The following is a 14519-nucleotide window of genomic DNA, read 5'->3' on the forward strand; positions in this document are numbered from 1 at the left end:
TTAAACTGGTTCAGACTCAGTTCTTATAATGACTTTTCAGTCTTCTGTCCACTAGTGATAACAATAACAATAACAATAATTACCATTTACTGAGTACTTGCAATGGACCAAGCATTCTTCTTGGTGATTTGTTGGTATTGACTCATTACCTTCAGCTCTCTGACATAGCCACCAATTTTATTCCCATCTTATACATGAGAAAAGCAAGACACTGACAATTTAAGTAACCAGCCAAACATCACAGGATGGTAAGTACTAGAGTCAGGATTTGAACACTTTCTCAGGAGCGCATCTTCTGAAACACTTCAATAGTGCCTTGAGTTTTGGGAATGTAGGATCTGGAATCAGGACCGTGGGGAGGCGCATTCCTCATTTCTGGCTCCTAGTGAGTATTAGTCTTTTTTTTTTTTTTTTTAATGTTTATTTATTTTTGAGAGAGACAGAGACAGAGCGAGAGCAGGGGAGGGGCAGAGAGAAAGGGAGACCCAGAATCCAAAGCAGGCTCCACGCTCCCAGCTGTCAGCACAGAGTCTGATGTGGGGTTCGAACTCATGTACTGCAAGATCACCTGAGTTGAAGTTGGAGGCTTAACCGACCGAGCCACCCAGGCGCCCCAGTAAGTGTTAGTCTTATGCAACAGTTGATGTTGAGAGTTTAGCGAGGCTGCTCCATGATAGCGTTCGCTTGGTATCCATTTTGTTTGGCCAGGTGGCCTACAGGGACCGCTGACACTAGCCCCTCATGCAAACACGGGCCCTGGGTTGCAGCTCAGAGTGACCAGCATATGTAACTTCCTAGTACGACTTTCCCAAGAGCTAGTGCAAACAACAATCCCCTTTGCCCCCCAACACCTTCCCCTTCTGGACCCCTTAAATAACACTCTCATGGGGCTTCCCAAAACCCCAATCTCATTTTAGCCCGGGAACCCCAAAGCCCTCCACCCAGGGACCCTCATAAAGGCCTGTGTCTCCGTCTGCACTCTGCCTTGACTTTCCGTATGACCCCTGGAGGCATATCGCGTACTTTCTCCAGGACCTGTGAGTAATAAACTCCATTTCATTTTCTCCTGTGGTCTGTTGTTGAACAGCGGCTCACCATCTGGTACCTCGTGCTCTGCTTAACAAGTGTTAATTTGACAAATTCCTAACAGTTGTGTTCTTGGTTCAGGAACCGGGAATCTCCGTGGGATAACTCGGCTTCAAATAGGATTGAGGGATTCTTTCTACCTTTTTTGTAGAGTACCTTTTGTGTTCTCAATATCCTCGCTTCCTACCTCCAGCTTCCTAGCAGGACTTCCCACAACAAGGATCGTACTTGGATTTGGCATTTTAATTTAAATTTCTGCTGAATGGAGCTGATTTTAAAACCTTGCTGCTCTTGTTGAAGCATGAGCACCATTTGGACTGAAAGTCTTCAATTTCTCTCTCTCTCCTGGGCTTTTTGTTTCCCACCAGGAAGTCACCATGTGGAGAACTTACGGTCTCTTCCAGTACGGATTGGCTAGTTACACAATTATAGTGCTAGTTTTAAAGGCAGAAAACAACAGCAACAAAAATCCCTCCATACTTCCAACAGTTTGGTGGACTGACATTTGTCCCTGGGAAGGACATCTCCAGAGGTTCTACGTTTGCTGCACTGTCATGTTTTTGTTGTTTTCTCGCCTTATTTTTATTTGAGGATATCTCTGGGCATTCTCCTGCAGTTTCCTCTTTATCCACTGGGTGTAAGGCGATCTGATTAAACGTCTCTCAAGGCAGCTTGCAGCACGGCAGGCCTGGAACGTCCTTCCTGGTTTTGTCCTCACCTCTGTGTTACAGTATCTGTCTAATCATTTAAATTCAGTTTACCATGGAAATGTCCCATATATGGACACCCCTATAGGGAGGGGTCCAAGTGGCAGTTGAAGCCACATACTGGATTGAACATGTCTGATTGCGTGTCACTCTGATGGTGATTAGGCCCTCCATCTCCCCATAACTTCTTCCGCTTTCCCATTCCAAGGTGAAAACCTAAGACTATAAATGCAGGTGATGTGAGTTCTGTTATTCTGCCTTATTTTGCTTGGGCTGTTGCTCACTTAAAATTTGTTTTAATGTTTATTTTTGAGAGACAGAAGTGGGGAGAGAAAGTGGGGTGGGGGAGGGAGGCGGGGGAGGGGCAGAGAGAGGAGGACAGAGGATCTGAAGTGGGTTGTCTGCACTGACAGCAGACAGCCCAACTGGGGCTTGAACTCACGAACTGTGAGATCATGACCTGAGCCAAAGTGGGACACTTAATCGACTGAGTCACCCAGGTGGCCCGCTTATTTTTTTAATTAATTTTTTAATGTTTATTTATTTTTGAGGGTGTTGTTTTTTGACTTAGCACCAGCTTCCACATTTCGTAAGAAATGACCATCTAATAATCCTTCACACCCTTCCAATCTGCCTTCACACCCTTCATTTGCCCCACTAACCTTATAAGGCTCTAATGTCTGTTGCCAAACATCTTTCTTTCCCTTCCCTAGGAGTAGCTCCTTCTCTACCAATGGGGATGGTGTTCTAGAACAGTCCTCGGGAACTAAATAGTATTTACTCCTGCTAATATGTCTACCCACCAATTTCTTAACCCCGCCCTAAAATTCAGTATATGTAGAACTGAACAGAATTGAGGCCTCAAAGTCACCTTATGGCATGTTCCAGGCCATCCTCAGAGACTGTGAGTTTCCTTCCACATCAGCTGAACAAACAGCACGCTGTTTCCAGCTGTGGGTTGTCTCCAAGTCTCACTTGTGCCGAGTAGTAAGAGTTGCTACACCGGAGAGGCCTGCTATTTGACTTGGGGTAGGAAGTGTTTGTCAGCCTTTGAAATTCAAACAAATGAACCCAGAAGTCTTGTAGCTCTGGAAAACATCTGATGTTCCTGTGATTCTTAGACTGTAAAGGCCTTTCCTGGCAGCCCCCAGACTTGTTAACTCTCCAAACGCCTATTCAGAAAGCATGTTACATACCTTGCTTGAATTAGCCTGCATTATTATATCCTGTTCAGTTTTTTGAGCCAAGAGTGGTTCTATGGGCATCTGGCCAGAACAGTAAATAGTTTTTTATAAAAAGATCATGTTTTCTTGCTTCCTATCCTTAAGATCACATGATATTAAGAATAGACCACAAATCTTACCACTTCTACCTTAAAACCAGAGGAAAGTTTGAGATACGGGCAATGAAAACTATGGGGACCTGAGACATCAGGTTTAAAGGTGAAAGTGTCCACCCTCATATTCTATCTGTTTAACCCCCCAAAGTACTTGGAAATCTCTCCTCACCTCCTCAACTTCTTATCTTAAGAGAGTTATCTATACACATCTTCTAGATTATACATGTTAACAGTGACTTCAAAATAAAATTGATGATCCTTATAATCAATCAGTATTCTCCTGCTTTATGGAAAGTCCTGATAATCGGTTTATAATAAATAATGTCATCAAAATAGCATGGTGTATTGAAGAAGATATAAACATATCTAAAATTCGCCGATACTAATTGCATCGTTTTTAAAGCTTATTTAATAATCTCATAAAATTAACTATAATAGCTTTGAATAAATACACATTTATTTTAAAAATAGAGTCTTCATTGCGGTATATGAAGTACACAGTCAGTCCCCAGGGGAATAGTTACCTTTCCAAAAGGACTTCCAGAGAGGGTGTAAACAAGATGTCTGTGTGAAACTGTCCCTTATTTCACGTTGTGTGCTGCGTCTGGTGATCTGCAACTCTCACCCTTGGAGGGATGTGGGAAGGCAGTGGTAGGGTTGAGACTCCCCGTAATGACTCAGCAAACCTGCTGGAGAGCCAGAAGAATTAGGGAATTGAGCTGGAAAGTAGCCAAGCCATCCGACTGAGGAGCAAGGAAGCCAAGGACTACACGCACATTTCCCCCCAGATGATTCCAAAAATGGAGATACCACTGCAAGCCAGAGTAGGGCTACGTATAACTGAAGATTGAAGTCTGTGTCATAAAATTCAGTCTGAGCTGCATTGAGGATCTCGGGGATGATCATGGCTTTGAGGTATTTTGAGTAGCAATTGGCCAAACATAATAGTTTAGAGGCACAAGAAAGAAAGGCAATACTTTGAAAGAAATTATACGATGTACCTTGTAAGCTCATCTGTTTCAGTCCTTCCTTTGTTTTGCTTACCTTCAATATATTCCCCCAATTTTTTGCAAAAATATTTGGATAAAGATTTAAAATTCATGCTATCTACCAAGATTAAAAAAAAAAAAATCAAGACATGACTTAAAAAAAATTTTTTTTTTAACATTTATTTATTTTTGAGACAGAGAGAGACAGAGCATGAACAGGGGAGGGTCAGAGACAGAGGGAGACACAGAATTCGAAACAGACTCCAGGCTCTGAGCTGTCAGCACAGAGCCCGACGCGGGGTTCGAACTCACGGACCGCAAGATCATGACCTGAGCTGAAGTCGGATGCTTTATCGACTGAGCCACCCAGGCGCCCCAAGACATGACTTTAAAGATAAAATAAAATCAGAAAAAAACGAGGACTTATGGATGAAAATAATGTCCAAAATAGGTCATGTATTTTTGGAAGTTGGAACTGTGCTTAGCACATAGTTAGCTCTCAAAAATATTATTTTCATCATTATTATGGTTATCATTATCATTGCTATCCACTGAAAGGTGTTGAGCCTTAGAACTACTCTGACCTGTCTTTCAAACTGCAGAGAAAATCTTATGCATCTCCCTTGATCTTTTTTAGCCACAGATATCTGATATATTCTCTATTTAAATGTATCGTTGATATCAAATTCAGGGCACCTTGAATTTGAATCATGACAAAATGTGGCCCTTAACCTAATTGTATTCTGTATGGGAACCAACACGCATCCTAATTTTCCATCCATCAATTGCATCATCAGGGTAAATAAGGATTCTGATGTCGGATGGAGAGCCAGTAATTGAACTCCTCAGGCCAAGTCCTTCAATCCCTGATTCCAGGAAAGGTAACTGTCCTGCAAACTTCCCACATGGGTGGGAAACTTAGGACTCTATTTGGTGCCCATCCCTTTTCATACAAGGGCACCTCTCCATTCCTAGAGAGAGAATACCTGTGCCACATGTGTGGTGCCCGTTTTGAATTTCTTCTTATTCCTTGTACCGTAACAGGTATGATTCCAGGTCCTCTTGGGGTGGCTCCCACTCCTTTTCCTCAGTGACTCTCATGCAGACACTGGCAGCTGATGGCTGGGATAAAACTCTCTTCTTGTTTCGTACCACCTGACCACAGAACCCAACACATACAGTGTGAACGAAAAGGGAAAGAATGTTTATTATCTTGTCATAATACATCCAAAGTAGGGATGAGCTATTTTCACTCACAGTGTAACCCAAAACTGGGTTCATCTCTTGGTGAGCATTGGGCCAAGAGACAACCAAACCAAAGATGGGAAAAGGAAGGATTTCACTTGCAACAAGTCAGGAGAACACCTAAAACAGTGTTCCATCCCCACAAACCCCCCAAACTGGGGAAGTTTTAAGCTAAGGGTGCATGCATATTCATGGAGGAACTTGTCAAGGGAGAGTTCATTGGAGAACTGGAACAAAAGTCACCCCAAATTGACAGCGTCCAGGATGTACTTGATGGAAGTCACAGGTCCAGCAAGGGTTGGCATCATCAGTTAGTCATCAGACATCAGTTAGTCTTGTGCTTGAGTGCCCGAAGTGGTTTAAATCCTGCAAAAATGACTCAAGAATGTGCAGTAGGTCAATCTTTATTTTTGAAACAACACTGGGGATTTCACCGTTGACTTACTATCTTTGATTTGGTCGGGTTATTTTTTGGCCCGGAGATATTGTTAGATTTTGCATTCCCTTTGTTTCCTTAACTACTGATGCTTTTGCATTCTTTTTTAATTCTATCACCTTCTAGGAAGTTCTGCAAGAAAAGTGTGCTTGGGCAAATAGAGCCCATTGGGCATAGATCACTAAAATAGCTGGGGACCTATAATGATTTCTCTTGTGTCTGGAAAGCTAGGTCTTATCTGTCTTTTTCTGGGGACTGCTAACGCTTCCTGCTTATTTTTGGGATTGTTTCCCACATCATTCAAGGCTCTAACTCTCTGGATACCAACCAAGTGTCCTGCAATTCAATTTGACTCTGATACTGACTGCCCAAGTTACACAAAACTGTCCTCACTTCAGACACCAGCCGCAAGTCCTAAATTGCCAGCTATAGTTTTGACCCATCAGTTATAAATCGGGCGTTTCCATGGCTCCCTCTTTAGGTTTGTTGGTTCTCTAGGATGACTCACAGAACTCAGGACTACACTCCACTATCACCTGTTTATTACAAAGGATGCAAATGAATAGCCAGAGGACAGAGGTCCTGAAGGTCCTGAAGGACCTTAAGCACAGAAGCTCTTGTCCCCAGGGAGCTGGGATGAACCATCTTCCCGGCATGTGGATGGTTTCACCAACTCAGAACTCTCTGAACTCCATTGGTAAGGGGTTCTGATGAAGGTTTCATTGTTGTAGGCATAATCGACTAAAACCTTGGTAACTCATGATTAATTCAATCTCCAGGTCCTCTCCCCTGCCTTAAGGTCAGGGTTGGGGCTGAAAGTCCCACTCTTCTAATCATGCCTGAATCTTTCTGCTGACCAGCCCCTGCTCTGAAGCTTATAGGGCCCCCCAGCTCCCAGCCACCTCACTGCATAAAAAAAAAAAAAACACTCTACTCTGAAGATTCCAAGGGTTTTAGAAGCTGTGTGACGGGAACTAGGCACAAAGACCCAAGGTTTATTTTTTATTACATCTCAGTGTGTCAGATTGGATTTGCCTTGGAGAGAGGCCCAGTGTAGGGGTCCACCCTGGTAGAGCCTTTGCTCCTGTGTGCTGATTGGCTGCGAACCGCATCCCAGCCTGGTGTTCCTCTTCCTTCCACACTGGGTGCATAAACTGCATTATCTCCTGCCCAGCCTTCTGCTAAGAAGGCCTCCATTAGCTCTCTGCGCGCTCCCCAGTAAACGCCCTCTGTGACCATGGCTCCAGCCGTCTAGGAAAGTGTTCAGCCTCTTTGTGCCGCTGCCTCCACAGGCCTCCTCTCAGCCAAGGCTATTCCAGACACAGGAGCAAAACTTTTTTGATTTAAACAGACTGATTTAAACAAACTGATTTAAACAGACAAGGAACTTTTAAAGGATATTAGGCCCTTCAGACAACTTCGGAAAAGCAAGAGGATCCAATTTAGGAGATGCGCTGTTGGCACGGCAGCCCCAAACCACGGTGCCAGTTATCCGATGGGTTCCACTGGCCTGCAGGCGCCTGGCCAAGAATGAGAAACATCCAGAAACTGACAACTGAGCTCGGATCCAAGACACTCCTGTAGCTCATTTTCTCCGCGGCCTGGGATCCTTGCTCTTCCGCGGGACTGACCCCATCAACCGGGAAGCATTCGGAAGGCCGTCGGCGACGAGCTCAGGATGTTCGGTTCCTTCTTGGCACGCGGTGCCCATGAACTTCTTCCCTGCTTCCCCTCTGTAATGATTTCTTATCCGATCACCACACGAACACTACTCATCAGGGTGAACTTACTTTAAGCTTTCTCAGCATTTCTCAACATTTCCTCCACAATGGTCTGTAAGTTAACCACCCTATGCCGTAACCCATGTCACAAGCCCGGCAAAGTTATTACAGCGCCCGGTGCCCTCACTCCTGGTGACTAGAGAGCTTTCGGGGATTCCGCTGCTGTTGTTGCCACTTACAGGGAGGCAGGGGAAAGCACAGCATTTGCACACATTCTGCGAGGTTTACCTCAATTAGTTGTTTCGGAGATGCCATCTGGAACTACGCTGATTTATCAGGTATTAGGTACCTGTGGTAAGTATTCGATAGTAAATGTCAGGAAGAGAGTTTTCAAGGGAAAGTAGTCCTTTGAGATATGTTTCAAGCGATGATGCTTGCCAATGAAATATAGACGTGCAAATTGACTGGAGACAGGAAGATGGCATTTTTAACAAATCACAGAGTCGGGAATGTGGCATTTTTCATAGATCATAGAAAAAGTTATGACATTTGATGAAAATTGAAGTTCATCTAAATCACTTTATTTTCCATAAAATTGAGTAATGCCTCCTTAGTTAGTTTATAATCATATGATGAAGTAAGTACTTCATTATGATTTCATAAATTATGTTATGGAAATGTAGCTGCAACCACGTCTTGTAGATACATTTTTGGTAGACGTTATTGTATTTGTGAAGGCTTACTCTACTCTCTTAAAATTTATGCTTCCGGGGCTTTATTCGTGTACTTGATTTATTAGTGTCGATGCCAGAAGACAAGACAAGGTTGCATACATTACATTTATAATTATTTTCCAAAATCCTTTAATTTAGGGGGAATCCCAGACGGTATGCAAATACATACTTCCTGACATTTCTCCAACATTAAACTGAAAATCCATTGAGTAAAATTTTCCAGCGTTTTAGAAAAATTATTCTCTCCATGAAAGTGAACTAACGAATCAGTTAACTTTATCTTTGCCGCCTCTGTCCCATAAATCCTGGAAAGAGAAAATAATTTTACCACATTGTGGCCTGTGATGATTTACTTGTTCTCTATTGCCCTATTTTTAATGGTATCATTTATTATTTACTGTCAAAATATGTGCAATGCGTAGACATATTGGCAAAGAAAGTCTGAAACGTCCAATGGTAGGTGGTGGTAACTTTATAGATGAGATTAAGATTCCCTCCTCCTACTTCAGAGCGTTGGAGATGAGTATCTGAAGAAGAGAGTGCCAGGCCAAGGACAGGCTGCCCCAGAATGTGCTGCTTTGGCATATTGATTATTTGAAATGAAAGTTACTTAAAGAGCTGGTGCAATAACCCTCAGACTCTCCTCTGCCCCCCTGAAAGCAGGAAACAAACTCCCATATGAAAAATACTCATCCTGTCCTAAGAAGTAAGACATCCTTGGGGCACCTGGGTGGCTCAGTCGGTTGAGCGTCCGACTTCAGCTCAGGTCATGATCTCATGGTTCATGAGTTCCAGCCCCACGTTGGGCTCTGTGCTGACAGCTCAGAACCTGGAGCCTGCTTCGGGTTCTGTGACTCCCTCTCTCTCTGCCCCTCCCCTGCTCACCCTCTCTCAAAAATAAATAAACGTTAAAACAAAAAGTAAGACATCTATGTATCACTAGAGAAAGGATTATGGCTGAGGAAACTGTAAAAACACAATTTGTCACTTTTTTCCTCATCTACTACCCCAGTCCAAATTCTGCTTATAATTCTTTACAAATTAAAGCTCCCAAATATCTGTTTTATTTGTCCTGTCAGCTCTTCAGAAATGTGTTGTGTCCTTGTCTAAAATGGAGAACGACTGCCAGCTTGGTCATTTCTTCGGGTCTCTGTTTCACTATTGGGCTTGTCTGCCTGTGACAAAACGGGTGTCTTTTTCCTCTTAATCTGCCTCATGTCATTTTAAAATCTTAGTCTATCTAAAAGACCTTGAGGCTAGAGGAAGAATCCTCCCTCCTAGAGAGAACCTAAGTACAACTTTCCATCGTACGGTCTTCGTTTATTCATTCGTGCTTTAATTTGGCAAGGTATTAATTCCACATTTCTGGTTTCACAGATAAGGAGATTGAGATAGAAAAGGTGATTTGCTTGAGGTCGTGTGACAAATTCTTGGCCAGTCATTTTGGGACTTTTCCTGAGGTGAGCAGGAACCACTCAACAACCTAGAGGTGTTCAGGGTGTGTGTGAGCCCAGACAAATGTCAAGTCTGGCCAGACTCAGAGCCCACCCGCCAGGTAAAAAAGTCCGGGTGGTGACACTATGTCCTGCTGTCATCGGGACCATATGACAATACCCCTCCCCCATGCATTTCTGAGAGCTGTGTCAATAAAATGTTTCCTGAACACTGATTTTGTATTTTTCCATCTTACAGACTGGTACTGGTACTGTAAACTTGTACTACTGTGCCAGTATATTTTGCTAATAATCAAATGTTTACAGATTAGGTAGGAGGAATATACGTCTATTTCCCGTAACCAATAATCACTTTGTATATTCCTGGGGTGTTAAGCCCGGGTTTGCAAACCATTGCCACATGACATAATGCAGTCTGGATCTAGAATTTATGGGCCCAATTTATAGTAGAGTGTCTTAAGCAAAATAAATATTTTTTTTTTCTTGATTGGGTACATTTTTCTCAATTCTGCGCTCATCTCTTGCAGAGTAGATGTGCCCAGTTATCTTCAAACGATAAGCGTTACTATTAAAGGGTTTACAAATATCATCAGAGTCTCAAAAGAATTCAATCTCGAGAGTCATTATGCTCTGCTCTTATTATTCTGATTTTGAAATGATGAGCCCAGACCTATGTAAACAAATTACAAAGGGATAGAATAGCGTAAGGGAAACAATTTGACATATTTGATGCTAACATTTGATGCTAACATCAGTTTTTGTTGTTTTTTTTTTTTTTTTTTTTTAACAAAACCTCTAATGAAATAAATTGGTTCACTGATTTTTTTCCCCCAGCAAATTTGGGATATAAAATTATGAAGTGTAGCCTAGTTGTTTTGGAAATTATTGAACAAAATTATAGCAAAACTCCACATGGTACTTTGAGGGGCATTTTAACTTGTAACTCCTTAGATTCCAGTGATTAGGAAAACAAATTAAGTTTTTGTTTTTTTTTTTTTAAGATTTAACATCTAATAGGGACCAGCTGACTTTCTCTCCCAAATTTGTTCTGCTACAGGTTTTGCTATTTTTCCCAATAAGCACACCGCTTCTGCATTGTCCCTGAGGCCAAAACCTCAGTCCCAGTCTTGGTGATGCTTCTTCCTTAAATCTGGGCTAAATAGATGTCCTGATTTATTCAGGACAGTCTTGGTTTACATCTCTTGTCCTGGCTTACTACTAGTCACTTCCTTTTACTTTCAAAAGCATTACGGTTTGGGTAGTAAATTGTACAATTACTCCGTCTGCCGAACTCCTTTCTCCAACAAGCCCTGTTAGAGCAACCTAGAAAATATATCTCTATTGTCCACCCTTTATCTCTTTGTCATTACTGTGGCCCAAGCCTCTGTCATCTTGAACACCTACTGTTCACTCCAGTCTCAAAACGGCATCCAAAGTGATCTTCATCAAATGTTAGCCACATTCCTTAAAGCATGCAGTATCACATGGAAAAGCCCAAACCCTTGCGATGGTTGCTTGCGCCTTTATTCTCTTTGTTCTTGTCCAGTACATTCAGAAACACATTCTCCATCTTTGCACTGCTCTCTTAATACCCAGAAGCCTCTGCATCTTCCAGTGTCTGAGCCTGGAGCTTTTCCTTGTGATTAGTCCCTTCTCAGCATTCGTGTCCTGGAACAAATGTCAGTTCCTCAGACAGCCTCTCCCCACTGCCCAACGACCGGAACCCACTCACTACTCACCAAGGTCCGTCCTATGCTCCCATCCTCTGCCTTCCCAGGACTTACTGTTAGCTAAAGTTGGTGATTATTCAGCTATCGTCCTCCCGTTAGACTATGAACTTAAACTACCCCTTGTCCATGGCTGGGATTTTGTCGCCTCAAACAATGTCCAGTATGTTCTATAGCACACACAATTATGTGTTAATGAAGGATTAAAGTCGATACTCATAAAATCATGGTCAAAGTTTATTTATTTATTTTGAGAGAGAGCGAGCAAGTGTGAGTGAGCAGTGGAAGGACAGAGAGAGAGGGAGGGAGAGAATCCCAACCACCCCTGCACTCAGCGCAGAGCCCAACATGGGGCTCGAACCCATGAGCCGTGAGATCTGACCTGAGCAGAAATCAAGAGGCAGACCCTTAATCGACTGAGCCACCTCATAAAATCATGTTTAAAGGTCATTATGATTACCTATAAAATGCTTCGTCTGCCATGAGCTTATCTCCAAAACTTATCTTCCAAATCAGAGTACAGATTTCAAAACCTATAAAAATTAAGCTTCAACATTCTTCCCAAATGTCAGGACTTGAAATAATATTTACTACACTCACACACACAAATAATAATAATAATAATAATAATAATAATAAATGTTAATAAATGTTAATGTTATTAGAAAGTAAGTATAATAATGCAATCAATGTGGTCGACTCTCTACAAACTTGAATGTAGATAAAATATCTATTCATTTTTCTTAAGATCAAAATAAACTGATTCCAGGCCAGCATTTTGCTGCAATGGCAGTAAATCCAATTACAATCCTTTATAAACTACAAGTCTTTCCTCAAGGTTGCACAATTATCTGAGTGGGTGTTGGGTTTTTTGTTTTGTTTTGTTTCGGTTTGGTTTTTTAAATTTTTTTTTTTCAACGTTTATTTATTTTTGGGACAGAGAGAGACAGAGCATGAACGGGGGAGGGGCAGAGAGAGAGGGAGACACAGAATCGGAAACAGGCTCCAGGCTCCGAGCCATCAGCCCAGAGCCCGACGCGGGGCTCAAACTCACGGACCGTGAGATCGTGACCTGGCTGAAGTCGGACGCTTAACCGACTGCGCCACCCAGGCGCCCCTCGGTTTGTTTTTTTTAGCTGCACAGAAAACAAGGGTATGGGCTCTGATCCATCCAGGTCACCACTGACAGTGCTTCTGGCCAAGTCCACACATTCCTTTGAAGTTAGGGGCTGCACTCTCCCATGTCAAGCTGGATTAGTCATCTTTATGTATCCTGGGTACAAGTTTTCTGGATAAACCTCATCTTGAGCCAGAGCTGTCAGGGGACCTGCCAGCCCCTCGCAGGACATCATCTAGCAAAGCATGGTCCTTGCTGTCGTAGAGCCTCATTTCCCCATCCTTACTATTTTTCCTCTAAGGGGTCTCAAGGTTTCAGGAAACTGAAGTGGGAAAGAGTGCCTTCAACAGCCTCTAGTTTCTACCCTGCGACTGAAAACCGTCACAATAAAGGTTCTTCTACTCTGCCCTATTCTTCTTTGGCAAAATGTACGTATATAATAGAAGTAGATAAAAGGAAATACGTGCAATCGCAAAGAAAACAAATTATATTGAAATGTAACTATGAATTATATTGATCACGTTAAGTTCAAACAGTGGGACTAATAAATTCCACGACTTCATAAAGGCCACTTAAATTCAATAGATACCATGATTACAGCGATGAGCAAAACAATATTTTGGGTAACCTGTAACAATTGTATGCAAATATCACAACATTTAAAATGGCTTTGGGGAGGTTAGAGTGGAAGAGAGCCAAAGCATAAGAGACTCTTAAAAACTGAGAACAAACTGAGGGTTGATGGGGGGTGGGAGGGCGGGGAGGGTGGGTGATGGGTATTGAGGAGGGCACCTTTTGGGATGAGCACTGGGTGTTGTATGGAAAGCAATTTGACAATAAACTTCATATATTGAAAAAATATAAAAAAAATAAAAAAAAATAACATTACCTACATGATAGAAAAAAAATGGCTTTGGGTTCTATTGGTATGTCCAAAGATACTTTGGTTTTTTACCTACATTCGTAATTGAAGAAGCTGAGAAATATCAACTGGAAATCAGTGAAACTGAAGACGTATTTTTTTTTCTTATCCACAAGTTCACAAACTCTCTTATTAAGAAACTAATGTACTATATGTTAATCATAACATGTGCACTGTGGTAAATAGGATGTCCTCACTAAAAAAGCCCTGATTTGTTTTTGAAGACCCTGTTTTGGCAAAAACAGAGGAGAACTGCTATTTCCAGGTATGCCTTCGGGTCCCATGCCTGCCATCAGAGTCCTACCTTCCACACTACCAGCCAAGAAAATTGGTCTCCACCACCAGTCATGGCAAACCCCCCATTTCTTCTCATTTGATGGTGGGAATGTACCTAAGGACAGGTGCGGTTTAATATTTTTAAATGTTTATTTTTTCGAGAGACAGACAGACAGAGTGTGAGTGGGGGAGGAGTAGAGAGAAGGAGACCCAGAATCGGAAACAGGCTCCAGGCTCTGAGCTGTCAGCACAGAGCCCTTCGCGGGGCTGGAACTTGTGAACCAGGAGATCATGATCTGAGGTGAAGTCGGCCGCTTAACCGACTGAGCCACCCAGGAGCCTCAGGACAGGCTCACTTTATACACAGGAATGTGACCCAATGTGACCTAATTCCATGTTGACCCAATTTTTAAAGTCTGGGATACAGTAAACACATATGAATACAATGAGGCCCAAATCACTTCTGTCCTGTGAGCTGAGTAGAAACTGGGTATTGAGGGGGTAAAAAACCAAGTGCAGTGACACTGAGTTACCAAAAGTCCCATAGTCAAGGAAGTCAAAGCCAGACAGTAATTTGCATATCACTTCCTCTGTAAGTTACCAGAAATGCTACATAGCATATGTTTTTAAAACAGAAAGCAAACTTAGGGAATATAGATATTTTTTTCTGTTCAGTGTGAGACTAATATTCATTTCTCTTTGGTATTTTGCCTTCTCCTTTGGTATTCTGTACACTAAATTGCATTAGACCCAAGCAAGTTTGCTT

The sequence above is a fragment of the Puma concolor genome, chromosome F2 (assembly GCF_028749965.1).
Source record: "Puma concolor isolate L17-30 chromosome F2, mPumCon1.1.hap2, whole genome shotgun sequence".
Taxonomy (NCBI): domain Eukaryota; kingdom Metazoa; phylum Chordata; class Mammalia; order Carnivora; family Felidae; genus Puma; species Puma concolor.